This window comes from Triturus cristatus, chromosome 11 (genome assembly GCF_964204655.1).
Source record: "Triturus cristatus chromosome 11, aTriCri1.1, whole genome shotgun sequence".
Taxonomy (NCBI): Eukaryota; Metazoa; Chordata; class Amphibia; order Caudata; family Salamandridae; genus Triturus; species Triturus cristatus.
The window spans coordinates 216,629,768-216,643,302 of NC_140594.1; positions in this window are offsets into that span (position 1 = coordinate 216,629,768).

The following is a 13,535-nucleotide window of genomic DNA, read 5'->3' on the forward strand; positions in this document are numbered from 1 at the left end:
ACTATAGGGGTTTCTGATGGGAAGGGAGGGTAAGGCCTGGCAAGTGGGTGAACTTGCCAGGACAACAAGGCAGTTAACAAACTGCGTGCAGGCACTACAGTGGCAGGCCTGAGATCTCTTCTCAGGGCGACTTGTGTGGGTGGCACAATTAGTGCTGCAGGCCCACTAGCAGCATGTGCATTACCAGCCCTGGCACACTTACAGCACTTTACTAGGGACTTTACTAGTAGGTCAAACATACCAGTTATGGACAACCAATTACCATAACACTTTATACAGGGAGCACTTGCACTTTGACACTGATCAGCAGTGGCAAAGTGCCCAACGTATATAAGCCAGCAAAACAAAATCCATCAGAGCATCAAAAATAGAGGAGGTAGAGGCAAAAGCAAAAAGTCAGGGGTAACCACGCCAAGAAATGCCAGGTCTAACATGGTGGTCTGTCAAGAGGGGTCCTAAATAATGTGAGGGGAGTGTAACACGTGGGCTTCCTTTGTTAATTCCCATAAGAACATTTGAAGCAGATACAGAAAAACACATTTGAATGGAATTTCATCATATTTGTCAAAAAGTAAAAACTTTAATCAGAAGGTGTTTTACATTTAAAGAGGTTACATATCAACTTTTCAGTTTCACTATATCAAGACATCCCCTCTTGCCACTTAACCTTCTCAGGGGCTCCTCACTGCCTCTGGCCAGGAGCTTCTTTGAACGCTATTTTTTAACCTCTCTCTGCTCAGTACACTCCATGCAGCCTACTTTAAAGTTACTCAATACCTTATCTAATCCTTTCACATGCAACATATCGGTCACACTAAGCGTCATCCTTGCCATCTGTCTGCTCAGGCAATTTCATGCTTTTCATCGGCAAAGTAATACTGCTCTCAGGCCCATTCATCACACTGAATATGAAAGAAATATGAATTGACATGAAGACAGTAGATATGCATTAAACATATTATACAGAAATATTTTTGAATCCAAAAAACCTTTTTGACACTTGTTAATGGATCACTAGCCAAAATGTATGCAGGTAACTTAGTAACATAAGATGTGATAATATTATAAAGTGTTGAATAAAGACCAATACATGTAGTAAAGAGGGCAGAACACCAGATCTTGAATTTTAATGAGGATAGAAGAAGGGCTCAAAGGTGCCAATGAAGAGCTCCTTCCAAATGCATCTGCATTGGTTCAAGGTCATGAAGTTAGTTGCAGCCTGACCAACAGTAACGCACGTGTTTAAGAAAGAGATAGGATGTGATTTGAGTAACAATTGTCAGTGATGCGGGTGGAGTGGCACCGAGGCCCTGGGTGTAAGGGTCTCACTGCACCCTAATTATAGCATACTACTTACCAATGGGGTATGGAAGTCCATTTTCCTTACCTGCATTAAGGCCAATTATAGCATACTACTTACCAATGGGGTATGGAAGTCCATTTTCCTTACCTGCATTAAGGCCAATTATAGAATACTACTTAACTTAGGGGGATGCAAGTCCATTTTCCTTACCTGCATTAAGGCCAATTATAGCATACTACTTACCAATGGGGTATGGAAATCCATTTTCCTTACTTGCATTAAGGCCAATTATAGCATACTACTTAACTTAGGGGGATGCAAGTCCATTTTCCTTACTTGCATTAAGGTCAATTATAGCATACTACTTAACAATGGGGTATGCAAGTCCATTTTCATAACTTGCATTATGGCCCACTGCACACTTACTACGCACTCTCAGAAGAAGAATTTAGATCTGCAAACAGGTTGGTGCCACCTACATGCCTTGAGGCTTGTTGCAGAGATAACACCTTCCTCTTGCTTGGCATATGTGACTTATTTACCACCAGCCCATCCAGACTTTCATTTGCACTAGCACTGCAAAAAATCTCCATACTTCCCTAAGGCACAGTTCATACAGCATTTTTCTGACCTCTTGGTGACCTGCTGGGACCCAGCTCTTAAGTTTGAGGACCTCGATGTAAAAAATGATGCTGCTAACATTGAATCTCTGTTGTAGCAAACAGCTGCCATAAAAACAACCTCTGAAAGTAAACAGAATATCTTCTTTTTCCTTTCACTCTGCCTGCGATACTCTTAACTCTACCACAGACCTCTCATGACAACGTTAAGACGAGGCCTCTGCCATTTGTTTTATATAGCATGTTCTCCCAGTAGGAAAGAACAAATATTGCAGAACCAAGGGCGGTTGAAAATGCCCATGGCAGTTTCTAAAAGTAGTGGAGTTTCTGGCCGAAAAAGAAATGATATTGTTCCCCAAAGACCTTTTTTTATTAGCAGCTCGAAGTTCACATAAATCCCGGGCCTCTGTTTGCTTCTGTTCTTCCTTGCTGAGGACAGGTGAAGGGAGCTGTTGATAGCCAGACCACTCACTCCTGCAGCCATTTTAGGCTGTACAGGCCTGTAAAGGAAGAGGGGACATTGCTTGTTTTAAAAGGAGGATAATCTAAGGTGAGATGACTTTGTCAAAGAGAATATCTCCGTCTGAAATCTGCTGCTTTCCTGCACAGCTCCAGGTTTCTTAAAGATCATTTATTAAAGCATTAATCTCAACGTAAATATCTGTTGATAGCAGCAATGTTTGTGTAACTTTATGTGGTTAAATACCAAATGTATAAGACTAAATTAATGTCCGGTGTAGCATAGGAAACCTGGTAGATAATGTGTTATGGCTATTATATATATTTTCAAGTTATGTTTAGGTTTCACAATAGCAGGCAAGCGCCCGACTCGCACTATCTATACAGCAGTTTAGAGGTTCACACTTTCTATTCCACGTGTGCCATCTGCAATTGATTAATTAGGCCTTTAGTATGAGCCAGGCTCGCTAATGCGGGCAGGAAGATGTCCACTGTTTTCCTCACAAGGCAATCTACTGGAGCCAGACCTAATGCGGGCACCAATGGATTTATCATCTGTCCTGAAAGTAATTATTCACTGGCTGACCAGGTGCGCTGCAACATTGGAAACGAATATCACACTCATTTGAGTGGGAGGGCACTAAAGTACTATCAAGCTAGTGGAATTCAATCGACCAGCTCTTTACCTACAGCAGCATGCAGTGGCGAATCTAGAAGTGAATTTTAGGGGGAGGGTGCACATTGGGCCACAGATAAAACTAGTGGGACCACCTACAAACGCCATACACATATGTTTGATTAAAATGTGTAAATCTGACTTTGTATGTGTGTTTATATGTAGATAGATAGATAGATAGATAGATAGATAGATAGATAGATAGATAGATAGATAGATAGATAGATAGATAGATAGATAGATAGATAGATAGATAGATAGATAGATAGATAGATAGATAGATAGATAGATAGATAGATAGATAGATAGATAGATAGATAGATAGATAGATAGATAGATAGATAGATAGATAGATAGATAGATAGATAGATGGATGGATATGCATAAAAGTCAGATGTAACCATTTTAAACAAATAACATTACTTTTCGGTAAAAGGTAAGTGGGCAAAAAATGTGCAGCAAGGTGTAGTGTCTTATTGTTTGTTTGTGTTGCCTTCTGGCATATTCTAAAGCTGTAATGGTGGTTCCAAAGGTGGGCCAGGGTAAATAAAGCTGGGGCACCTGCCCCATTTGCCCCCCTGTAAAGACGCCAGTGGACACATACTGCCATCTGCAGAATGATGGCCCCTGGGGTAGAGCACGTTGCAGACTAGTCTTGCCCCGGGGTATTCCTTGCTCAAAACAGGACATAGGTGGGGATAGGTAGTTGGGGGGGAGGGTTTGGTGTTAGGGGAAATATATAAGTGTCCGGAGAGGCGTGATCTGTCTCTTCAGGACCCTATGCATCACTGAATGGGAGGAGTGGGTATTAATAAAAGTTTGTAGGGGTCTAGCCATTACCTGACCACGACATCATTCAGCTCCAGCTGGAGTAAGGGCGGTAAGTGAGGCCTCTGGTTCAGGTCAATCCAGTCTGCGTTATTTGGCGCTGTGGCCATGGCGTCATCCTCCACAGACGAGGTGAGAGCCGTGCTGTAGGCATTGGGTGCAGCCGGCCGGCAGGGGATGCTGCAGCTGGGTGTTCTGGAGGAAACATGGGTGGGCCTAACCAGCCCCACGCGGTCTGCGTCTGGAGGAGGGGCCGCCGCCGTAGCCTGATGCCTCCCGGATTCTGGCCAATGCAGAAAGGCCAGTCAGCATGGGCGGGGGAGGAGTGGCAGGGGCCTGAGGAAAGAATCGAGCACGGGCAGGAGGCGTGCTAGTCTCCCAGCCTGGCTCCAAGATTCAGCATACCTCTGGCCCTGAGGACGCCTCGGGCAGGACGGGGACACAGCGCTAGGCAGGCATCAAGAAAGACCAGGAAGCATGGCAAGGCTGCAGACCAGCCGGGACTCCAGAAGAGATCTGACTGGAGGGAGGGGCAGAGTCTCCCCAACAATTCTGAGACAACCAGAGGGCCCAGTGCCTAGGGACCCACCCTTAAGAAATTAAAGAGCACTGAGGGGCCCTAAAAGAGATAATAGGGGGCAAGGAGGAGGCAGCCTGCACCAGGGGTCAGGATTTCCATGGCAGTCAGGGCTGATTTGCGGGTGTGGATGACATTTTTTGAGGACATCAATGGTGTACCCATGAATTTTTTGGACGAGAACTAAGTCTGGCAGTGTAAGGCATTTTCTGATGTGGCTGGTGCACACAGTTTTGGGCTGTTTTGTGATGGCCGTTTGTGTTCTGAGTGCTGGCCAGAGCATTGGATGCGTCAGTGGCGCAGCATTGCCTGTTTCAAATTCTTTCCTTTGCTGGGTACGCTGCAAGTGTGAGGAAGAGAGATGGCGAACAGGACCGTGCTTTTCTATGCTGACAACATGACAGTGGTGAAGTTAATTAACAGACAGAGGGCCAGGGCTCTGCGGGTTTTGAGGTTGTTGAGAGGTTGTCTGCTGACGTACTTGCGTTTGAACATTGTTTTCAAAGCAGGGCATGTACCTGGAGTGCAGAATTATCTAATTTGAAAGCAACATTTCTGAACCCTGGTGCCCAAGGCTAACGCCGTCAAGACGCCGCTACCAGAAGATGTCTTGGAGATGGGTGAGTGAGGGTCATCAGTCTGTTTGAGGGATCATTTGCTGCATCCACCGAGAAGAGCTAAAGGTTGGTGTGGAGCAAATTCTGGGTGTTCAAAAGAAATGCACCACAGGGCTGGGATAATGATCATGGCGAGGTCAAAAGAAGAATGTTACGTTTTGTTCTTTTTTGTATTGACAGGGATCTATTGCCTACCACCATTGGGGACAAGTTGGCTGGGATTTCCTTCTACGGCAAGCTGCATTGGGGCTTCGACCATGCCGGGGATGAGATTTTAGGCCGGATGTTGAAAGGTTAGGGCAGACAAAGGAGTTTAGCGAGGGTGGCACTGAGGGAGGCCATTAGGTTCGAATTGTTGGGGGACCTGTTGGCTTTTTCACCTGCCTGTTGTTACAATGAGTGCGAGGTAGACATTTTTTGGCATTGCATGGTGTGGATGTTTTTTGGGGCTTTTCGAGTTTCGGAGTTGTTGCGTTCAATACTGCCGGCTGGCGTATTGCATGAGGAGGTGAGCGTTAACCCGGGACGGTTGGGATATGGTTGCGCTGATCTAAAACACATCAGAAGGGCAGGGGGAGATGGATTTAATTAAATTAATAAAGGTTTGTCCACAGGGGAGGGTGTTTGGGAGATAAAGGAAAGAGAGCCTGGGGAGATGGTAAGAACATAAGGATTGGATCAGGGAAGGATGGAACAAGGTACGGCGCTTTGTGGAATGGAAGTTGGTGTGAGGTGTGAGTGGCTGCATGATGTATGCGGATCATGCCTTGTGTAACAAATTTTATGTTATTGTTTAATATGGTTATGTTGCAATCATTTCCTAATAAATGGCATTTTACGCTAATCACAGGTCATGAGTGTTTTGTGGTTGCACGACAAACCATACGCTGGTAAAATACATAGCTCAAATGACAAAAAGAGTCTATATATCTCCACTGACCTTCCTATCACTTTTTTCGCTCTACCTAATGTTTGATTTATTTGTTCATTGTCTATTAATTTTTGATATTTACTACCAATCTTAGAGGCCTGGCTCCATGCCATATTTTTGGGAGGTATATTTTTACACAACGAATGCAAATGGGAATCATTTACACTGATATAGCTGTCATTGGTGCAGCAGAAGCAAGGGACATCTTGCACCCCAATTATGGCTTTCTTTTATCACCCAGGGGTGGCAATTTTCCTTGCTAACATTAGGGCCCATAGCACTTTTGCAATACCACTGATCACGTATCAACTACGTGCATATCCTAGAAATGTAGTATGAATCCTGCACTCCTGGACGAAAGTTTGACACATTTGGTTGTATGTATACAGCCTTGATCTGCCTGTGTGCCCACTGATTATCTGTCTCATTAGTAGTAATGTGGGAGACTGAAAGAGCTAACAACAGGGTGCAGTTATTAGTGTAGGCTGACAGGACGGAACATCCTCTTTGGTGATTTTCAACCTATCCCTGCATTTCAAACATATGACCTTGATTTCATGATTGAGAAAATACACAACATCTAGTGGGTGCAGCTCATTTGTAATCAATTATTTTGTTTCATGTTAAAGAAAATAGAAGAACGGTGAACCCACTGAATTATCAGAGGTTGCCTTTCTACCTATTTATGTTCGGTATTTAGGTCTTTCCTCTCCCACCACATTTATTTAAGATCTGTCCTTAATTCTTGCATGATCATTTATTTGTTGGAGAGAACTATCATTTTTTCCAACTATCCAGGGGACACCCATTATTCTCCTGTTTACCAGAAAATGTGTCTGGAGCATCTCTCGCTCTGAATGACCATTTCATTAGAGCTAACTTATGGACAGGATAGCACTAATCAAAAATGGTCCTAAAAACAATGATCATAAGGCTCCTTAAAAACTACTTTCGACTTTGGACCACTCGTCTGTCATTTCTAAACTCAGTAAATAACAGGTATTATTATTTCCCCATATAATGGAAAACGTTATCAAGCTCAGAAGGATATAACACAGCAGGAGATGTGTATCGAGAACCTAGGGCTCTAAGGGACACATTCCACCCAGTTCTGCCTGCCCTTTATCACCTTAACCTCTTCAGCGCTGCGCGGATTCCCGCGCGGTGCTGAAAGTTCTGAGCGCGGGTGGGGCCATGACGGAACGGTTCCGTCATAAGCACAGCCCAACCGACGTGCATGACGGAACCGTTCCGTCATCGGCGTCGAAGAGGTTAACTGGGACAGAAGAGTCTGTTTTCATTGCTTGTGTCAGAACTCGTGACAGCATTGCCATGCCACACATTCATTATCTGCTTAGTACTCACCCTGAAAATATTACATGGATTGAGCACTCTAAGATCAACATTGACAGCACTGGTTCTATGTTTAACACAACTATCACAACTGCCAAGTTGTCCTTGCAGAGATTCAAACTCACGATCTTCAGATCATGGTAGATGTTAGTGGTAAGCATAAACGCACTGAGCAATCTTATTTTAGGATAGTTTGCAATTTTTAAAATGATTTTTTTTTTAAATTTAGTTTGTATTTTTAATTTAGTAGCTGGTTGTTAGGTTTGTAGGGGATTAGGGTCTGAAGTTAATTAGAATGTAAGTTATTGTTTTTAAGTATTATTACCTTCTATGTAAATTAAATAAATTATTTTATAATTATGTAAATTATTGAATTGATTATTTGTCATTTTAATTGTTTTTGGTTTTAATTATTTGATAAGTGTAGATATAAAATGTTGCAGTTGAATTTTACATTTGTTAATGTTTTATGTAATAATCAATGTAATGTTTGTAATTTGTAACTTTCATAGTTTTATCTATCTCTTACAATAATTAAATAATTTGCTGATTTTGTGTCTGGGTAGTCGGGAAGGAAGTGTATTTATTATAAATATTTTCAATTCTTTTATATTTTATATTTTATTTGCAGAACACAATTCATATTTTTTTATTTAATTTAACTCTACCTTTAATTAATATATTTTATTTGTAAAATGTATAAACATTTTTATTTTTATTACTATTTAAATGTTTTCATTAAATGTTTATAAGTTGGAATAATGTATTTGACCCCTTCAAAGTTCACTAGTTTCCCTTTTTTTGCATACGTTGGACTAGAAATAGTAAATTTGACACCTGCTGCATTCAACAATTTCCCTACAGTTGCTAAAATTATAGTGGGACTAGTATATCGAACCTCTCCAAAGTCGAACACTTTCCCTAATGCAGTTCAGATTGGAGCAGGAATAGGAGAACTAAATCCTCGAAAGGACAACACTTTACAAACCTTTGCTGACATTTGACTGGGACACCTGAAGAGTCTAACACTTTCCCTACCATTGCTAAGATTAGAATGAGCAGAGTGTATCAACCCTCTCCAAAATTCTACAATTTCGCTAATGTAGCTCAGATTAGAGCAGGAATAGGAATAGGAAATCTAAGGCCTTCAAAGTCCAACACATACCCTGCATTTTCTTACTTTGGAGCTGGAATAGTAATCCAACAGTTTACCTACTGTTGATCAGATTAGAGTGAGAGTAGTAAATCTAACCCCTCCATGGTTATACACTTTCCTAACTGTTGCTCACACTGGAGTGGGAATATTAAATCTAAAGCCTCCAAAGCCCAACAATTTACTGGCTTTTGCTTACATTGGAGTGGGAATAGGGAACTCCAAAGTCCATCACTTTTCCTACTGTTGCTCAGATTAGAATCTGAAAAAGTAAACCTAACCATGTCAAGGTACAACAATTCTCCTACAGCTGCTCAGAGTGGAATGAGAACAGTAAATGTCAAACACTTTCACTGACATTGGAGTGGGATCAGTACATTTTAAACTGCCTAGTCCATCACTTTCCCTACAGTTGTACAGATTGGAGTGGGAAGAGTAAGTCTTACCCCTGCAAAGTTAATCAATCAAATAGCTTTGTATAGCACTGTTTGTCACCCATGAGGGTATCCAGTCTCTGAGGTTTCTGCTGCTGATTGTGGTCAGTCGAACAGACATGTTTTCAGATCTTTTCTGAAATCGTGTAGGGAGGGGGAGGTTCAGAGGTGGAGTGGGAGGCCGTTCCAGGTCTTGGTGGCCAGGTAGGAGAAGGAGCGGCCACTGCTCCTGCTTCAGTGGATGTGGGGGTCAGGGCGAGGGAGGCAGAGCACAGTTGTCTTGAGGGCTGGTGGACGTCTACCCAGGGTTTCATGTACGATGGACCCTGATTGTGAAGGGCCTTGTAGGCTTAGGTTAGCATTTTGAACTGGCCCTTCTTTTAGACGGGGAGCCAGTGAAGCTTTTTCAAGTGGGGGGTCATGTGGGCTCATCTTGGGAGGTCGGGGATGAGTCTGGCCACTGAGTTCTGAATGATCTATAGTCTGTTCAGGAGGTGTGAGGTGATTCCTACGTGGAGGGTGTTGCCATAGTCAAAGTATCTGGAAACAAGGATGTGGTTGACGGTGCTGTCTGCAAGCCACTTGAAGATTTTTTGGAGTGTGCGGAGATTGAGGAACCAGCAGTCATGGCTTGCGTGGGGAGGGGGTCTTGTGGAGAGGGGGGTTAATTCAATTAAAAATTCTTTTTTTGTACTTACCAACTCCTCCAGTCCTGCGTCGCGTCTCCCCTCTCTTCTCCATACAGGAAGCAGGCAGCCTCCCTCCCCTCCCATAGGCCAATCACAATGCTGCTATGGCAGCATTGTGATTGGCTAGGACGCTGACCCCACAGGTGTCTATGGGGAGGCCATTTTCTCTATGTAGGCTGCATGCAGCCTACAGATAAAAAATGCAGAGTGCGTATGACTAGTTTGGTCAGCCCTGGGACCAACCAAACAGTCAGCGCACTCAGAGTGGGAAAGCCACTCCTCCCCTGGACTCCTGCAGGACCACCCACCCGCCCGCCCACAACCAAATTCTTCTGCTTTCTCACAGTGAGAGAAGCAGAACCATAGAATGGTATTTAAAATATCAAAATACCATTTTATGTTTCTGCTTCTCACAATGTGAAAAAGCAGTGGGGCAATACTCCTCCACCCACATGGAGGATTCGCCACTGGGAAGCAGTCTAAGAATACTGCATTGATTCATGGTGAGTTTGCTGTCCAGTATGATGCCCAGGTTTCTAGCATGTTTTGTGGGTGTCAGTGAAGGTCTCAGTTCTTCTGGCTTCTAGGAGTCGTTCCACGAGCATGTGTTGCTCATATTAAGTACCTCTGTTTTGTCGCTGTTGAGTTTGAAGCAGTTGTACTGCATCCATTGAACGACGGTTGCCATGCATAGGTGAAAGTTGGCCATGGTGGTGGCGGGGTCACCGGATTGAGAGAGGATGAGCTATGTGTTGTCAGCGTATGATATGGTGCCATTCCATAGTTCCTGACCAGGTGGCCAGTGGGGCCATGTAGGTGTTGAACAGGGTAGGTCTGAGTTGGGACGCTTGGGGAATGCCACAGATCATGTCACTGGGACCCAATGTGTAGGGTGGTAGGCAGACACTCTAGGTTCTTCCAGTGAGGAAGAATTTGATCAATTTGAGGGAATCCCCATCTGGTAAAGCCTTTTTAGAAGGGTGTAGTGGGACACAGTGTCGAAAGCTTCCGAGAGGTCGAGGAGGACCAGGGCAGTACTTTCTCTTTGTTCTAGGGGAGTCCTGATGTCATCGGTGACTGCAATTAGGGCAGTTTATGTGCTGTAATTTGAGTGGAACCCAGATTGGGGTGGGTCCAGGAGGTCGTTGTTCTCTAGGTAGGTGGTTAGTTGGCAGTTGATGGCTTTTTCCAGACCTTTGGTGGGGAACGGGAGCAGGGAGACGGGTCAGTAATTCTTGAGGTCTTAGGCATCTTTGAATGGTTTTGTGAGGAGTGGTTTGACTTCTGTGTGTTTCCATTCCACTGGGAAGGTAGCAGAGGTGATGGAGGTGTTGAGAATGGTGGTAAGTTGTTTGCTGATGGTGTTGTACCCTAGGTTGAACACGTGGTGGGAGCAGGGGAGCCTGGGCACTCCTGAGTGGATTGAGCTCATAATGGCAGAGATGGTTTGCATGGTGAGTTGGTCCCATATTGCAATCCTGAGGTTGGGGTTGGAGTCATTGGAGTTGAGGAGGCTGCGGATGCTGGTGAAGGTGGTTGGGGGTCGAAGTGTTCATAAATGGTGGAGATTTTGTTGTGTAAGTAAGCTGCTAGGGTGTTGCAAAGATCTTTGGAAGGAATGACGGTGCTTTTGGTTGCCGAGGGGTTGGAGAGCTTTTTGATGATGTTGAAGAGTTACTTGCTGTGGTTGGACGTGGCTTCAAGGCAGGTGGCTAGAGCATCTTTTCTGGTATTTTTAAAGTGCCGGTGGTAGTTGTTGAGAGCCAGTTTAAAGATAGCTCGATCGCTTGGCTCCTTGCTAGCGCGCCAGATCCTTACCAGTACCAGTAATTTGCAGTTGCATTCAGTGGTTTTTAGTTCTGGGGTGTACCAGCTCATGTGCTTGGCGGGTCTGCCTTGTTTTGCGGGTTTGATGGGGGCTATCAAGTGGTCACCGTTGGAGATCCAGGAATTAAAGTTAATGACATCCAGTTTGAGGCTGGAGGAGGAGTCTGGAGAAGAGGAGTAGAGGGTGTTTTTCCATAGGGGTTTAGGAATCTTGCTCCAGCTCCTGTGGTAGTTCTTAGGCTGGTTGGTGGAGGTCTTGTGGGCAGTGGTGATGGAGAAGTGGACGATTGAGTGGTCTGGCCACGTGAGTTGGGTTGCGTGGCTACACCTGACTCTGTTGCTGGCTGTAAAAATGGGATCTAGTGTGTGCCCGGGCAATATGAGTGGGTTCAGTGACAATTTGGGAGAGAACAAGGTCGTTCAAGCTCTTGAGGAAGTTGGCTGTTTTGGCGTATCTGGGGTCATTGAGGTGAAAGTTAAGGTCTCATAGGAAGAAGAAGTTCTCGGAGTTGATGGCCAGAGGGGTAATGAATTCGGCGATGGCCTTGTAGAAGGCGGGTCATGGTCCTGGTGTTCGGTAAGTGAGGGTGCCTCTGATGGTGGTGTTGAGTTGGAAGTTGAGGTGTTCCATGATGGGGGTGATATCATGGCGGCTGTTCTGTGGAGGAATTCTTTGTGGATGATGGCTATTCTACCTCTGTTTATGTTGATGTAGTTCCAGTGTATGATCTTATATCCATTTGGTGTGGCGGTTGCAATGTCAGGGAGTGATGTGGGGTTGAGCCAGGTCTCAGTGAGGAAGACGACGCCGGGGGTTAGGGGGATGATGGTGTCCCAGATCTCGGTGGTGTGTTTGTGGAGCGATTGGGTGTTGATCAGTAAGCATTGGAGTTGACCTGGCTCAGTGGTGCTGGGCAGGGGCCCATGGGTGGGCCTTATGACATAGCAGGAGAAGAGGCAGTGTCGGCAGGAGAAAGGTCCTGTCATTGAGATTGGTGATGCGCAGCTGCAGTTGTTGCTGCGGGGTCCAGGATTCAGTGCTGTTATCTTGGAGCTGGTGTAGCTGTGGGTGGGTGGAGATCCAGGGGTCCTGGTGCTGGGTGTGGTCCAGGTGCAGATAGGTGCAGACGGGCTTGCCTTTGGGTTACCTTTGGCGTGCCTGCGGCAGGCCAGCAGTGCAACCGCTCTATGGCCTCCATCAAGTAGGTTCATGGGAGGGGTGCTGGGCAGGGTCAGCAGAAGGTGGCAAACAGGTGGGAGGGCAGCGCTGAAGGCACCAAAAGCGAGCAGGGAAAGTGTGGGAAAAATGCAGGTTTTGAGGAGGCAAAAGTCAGAATTCGCTTCTGACTTTTGCTTCTGAGACAAAAGTTGGGAAAAGTTGGGAAAAAGCAGTTCATAGGAGGAAAAAGTCAGTGAGAAGGAGTTAAAAGTTGGGATCAAAAGGAGGCAAAAGACAGTTAAAAACAGAAGGAGGTAAAAGTCAGTGAGATAGAGCCATAAGTCAGGAGTAAGGGGAGGTAGAAGTTATGAAATATCTGTTAGAGCGTGGCAAAAATCAGTGAGAAGGCGGCAAAAGTCGAATGCATAAGGAGGCAAAAGTCGGGAAAAACAGTTAGAGGGAGGCAAAGGTCAGTGAGAAGGTGGGAAAGGTCGGGCGCAAAAGGAGGCAAAAGTTGGGAAGAAGCAGTTAGATGGAGGCAAAAGTCAGTTAGAAGGAGGCAAAAGTCGGGAGCAAAGCAGGTTAAAATGAAAAAAACAATATAAAACTGGCAGAACGGTGTGAGCTTGAGCAGAGCGTTCGAACTGCTGCAGCTCTTGGGAGTTAATCCGGGCACCTTCTCAATGGGGTCACGCTGATGTCTCCATTAAATAGGTTCCTGCGAGGGGTGCTATATGTGGTCAGCTGAAGGTGGGAAGCGGGAGTGAGAGAGGCACTGGGGTGCCAAAAGCAAGTGGGGAAAGCACAGGAAAAATGCAGTTTTGGCAGAGGCAAAAGTCAGTAAAAACACAGAGGTGCCGATTAGGATCCTGGAAAAAATTTCCCCAACCGAATTGAATCTGGACTTTT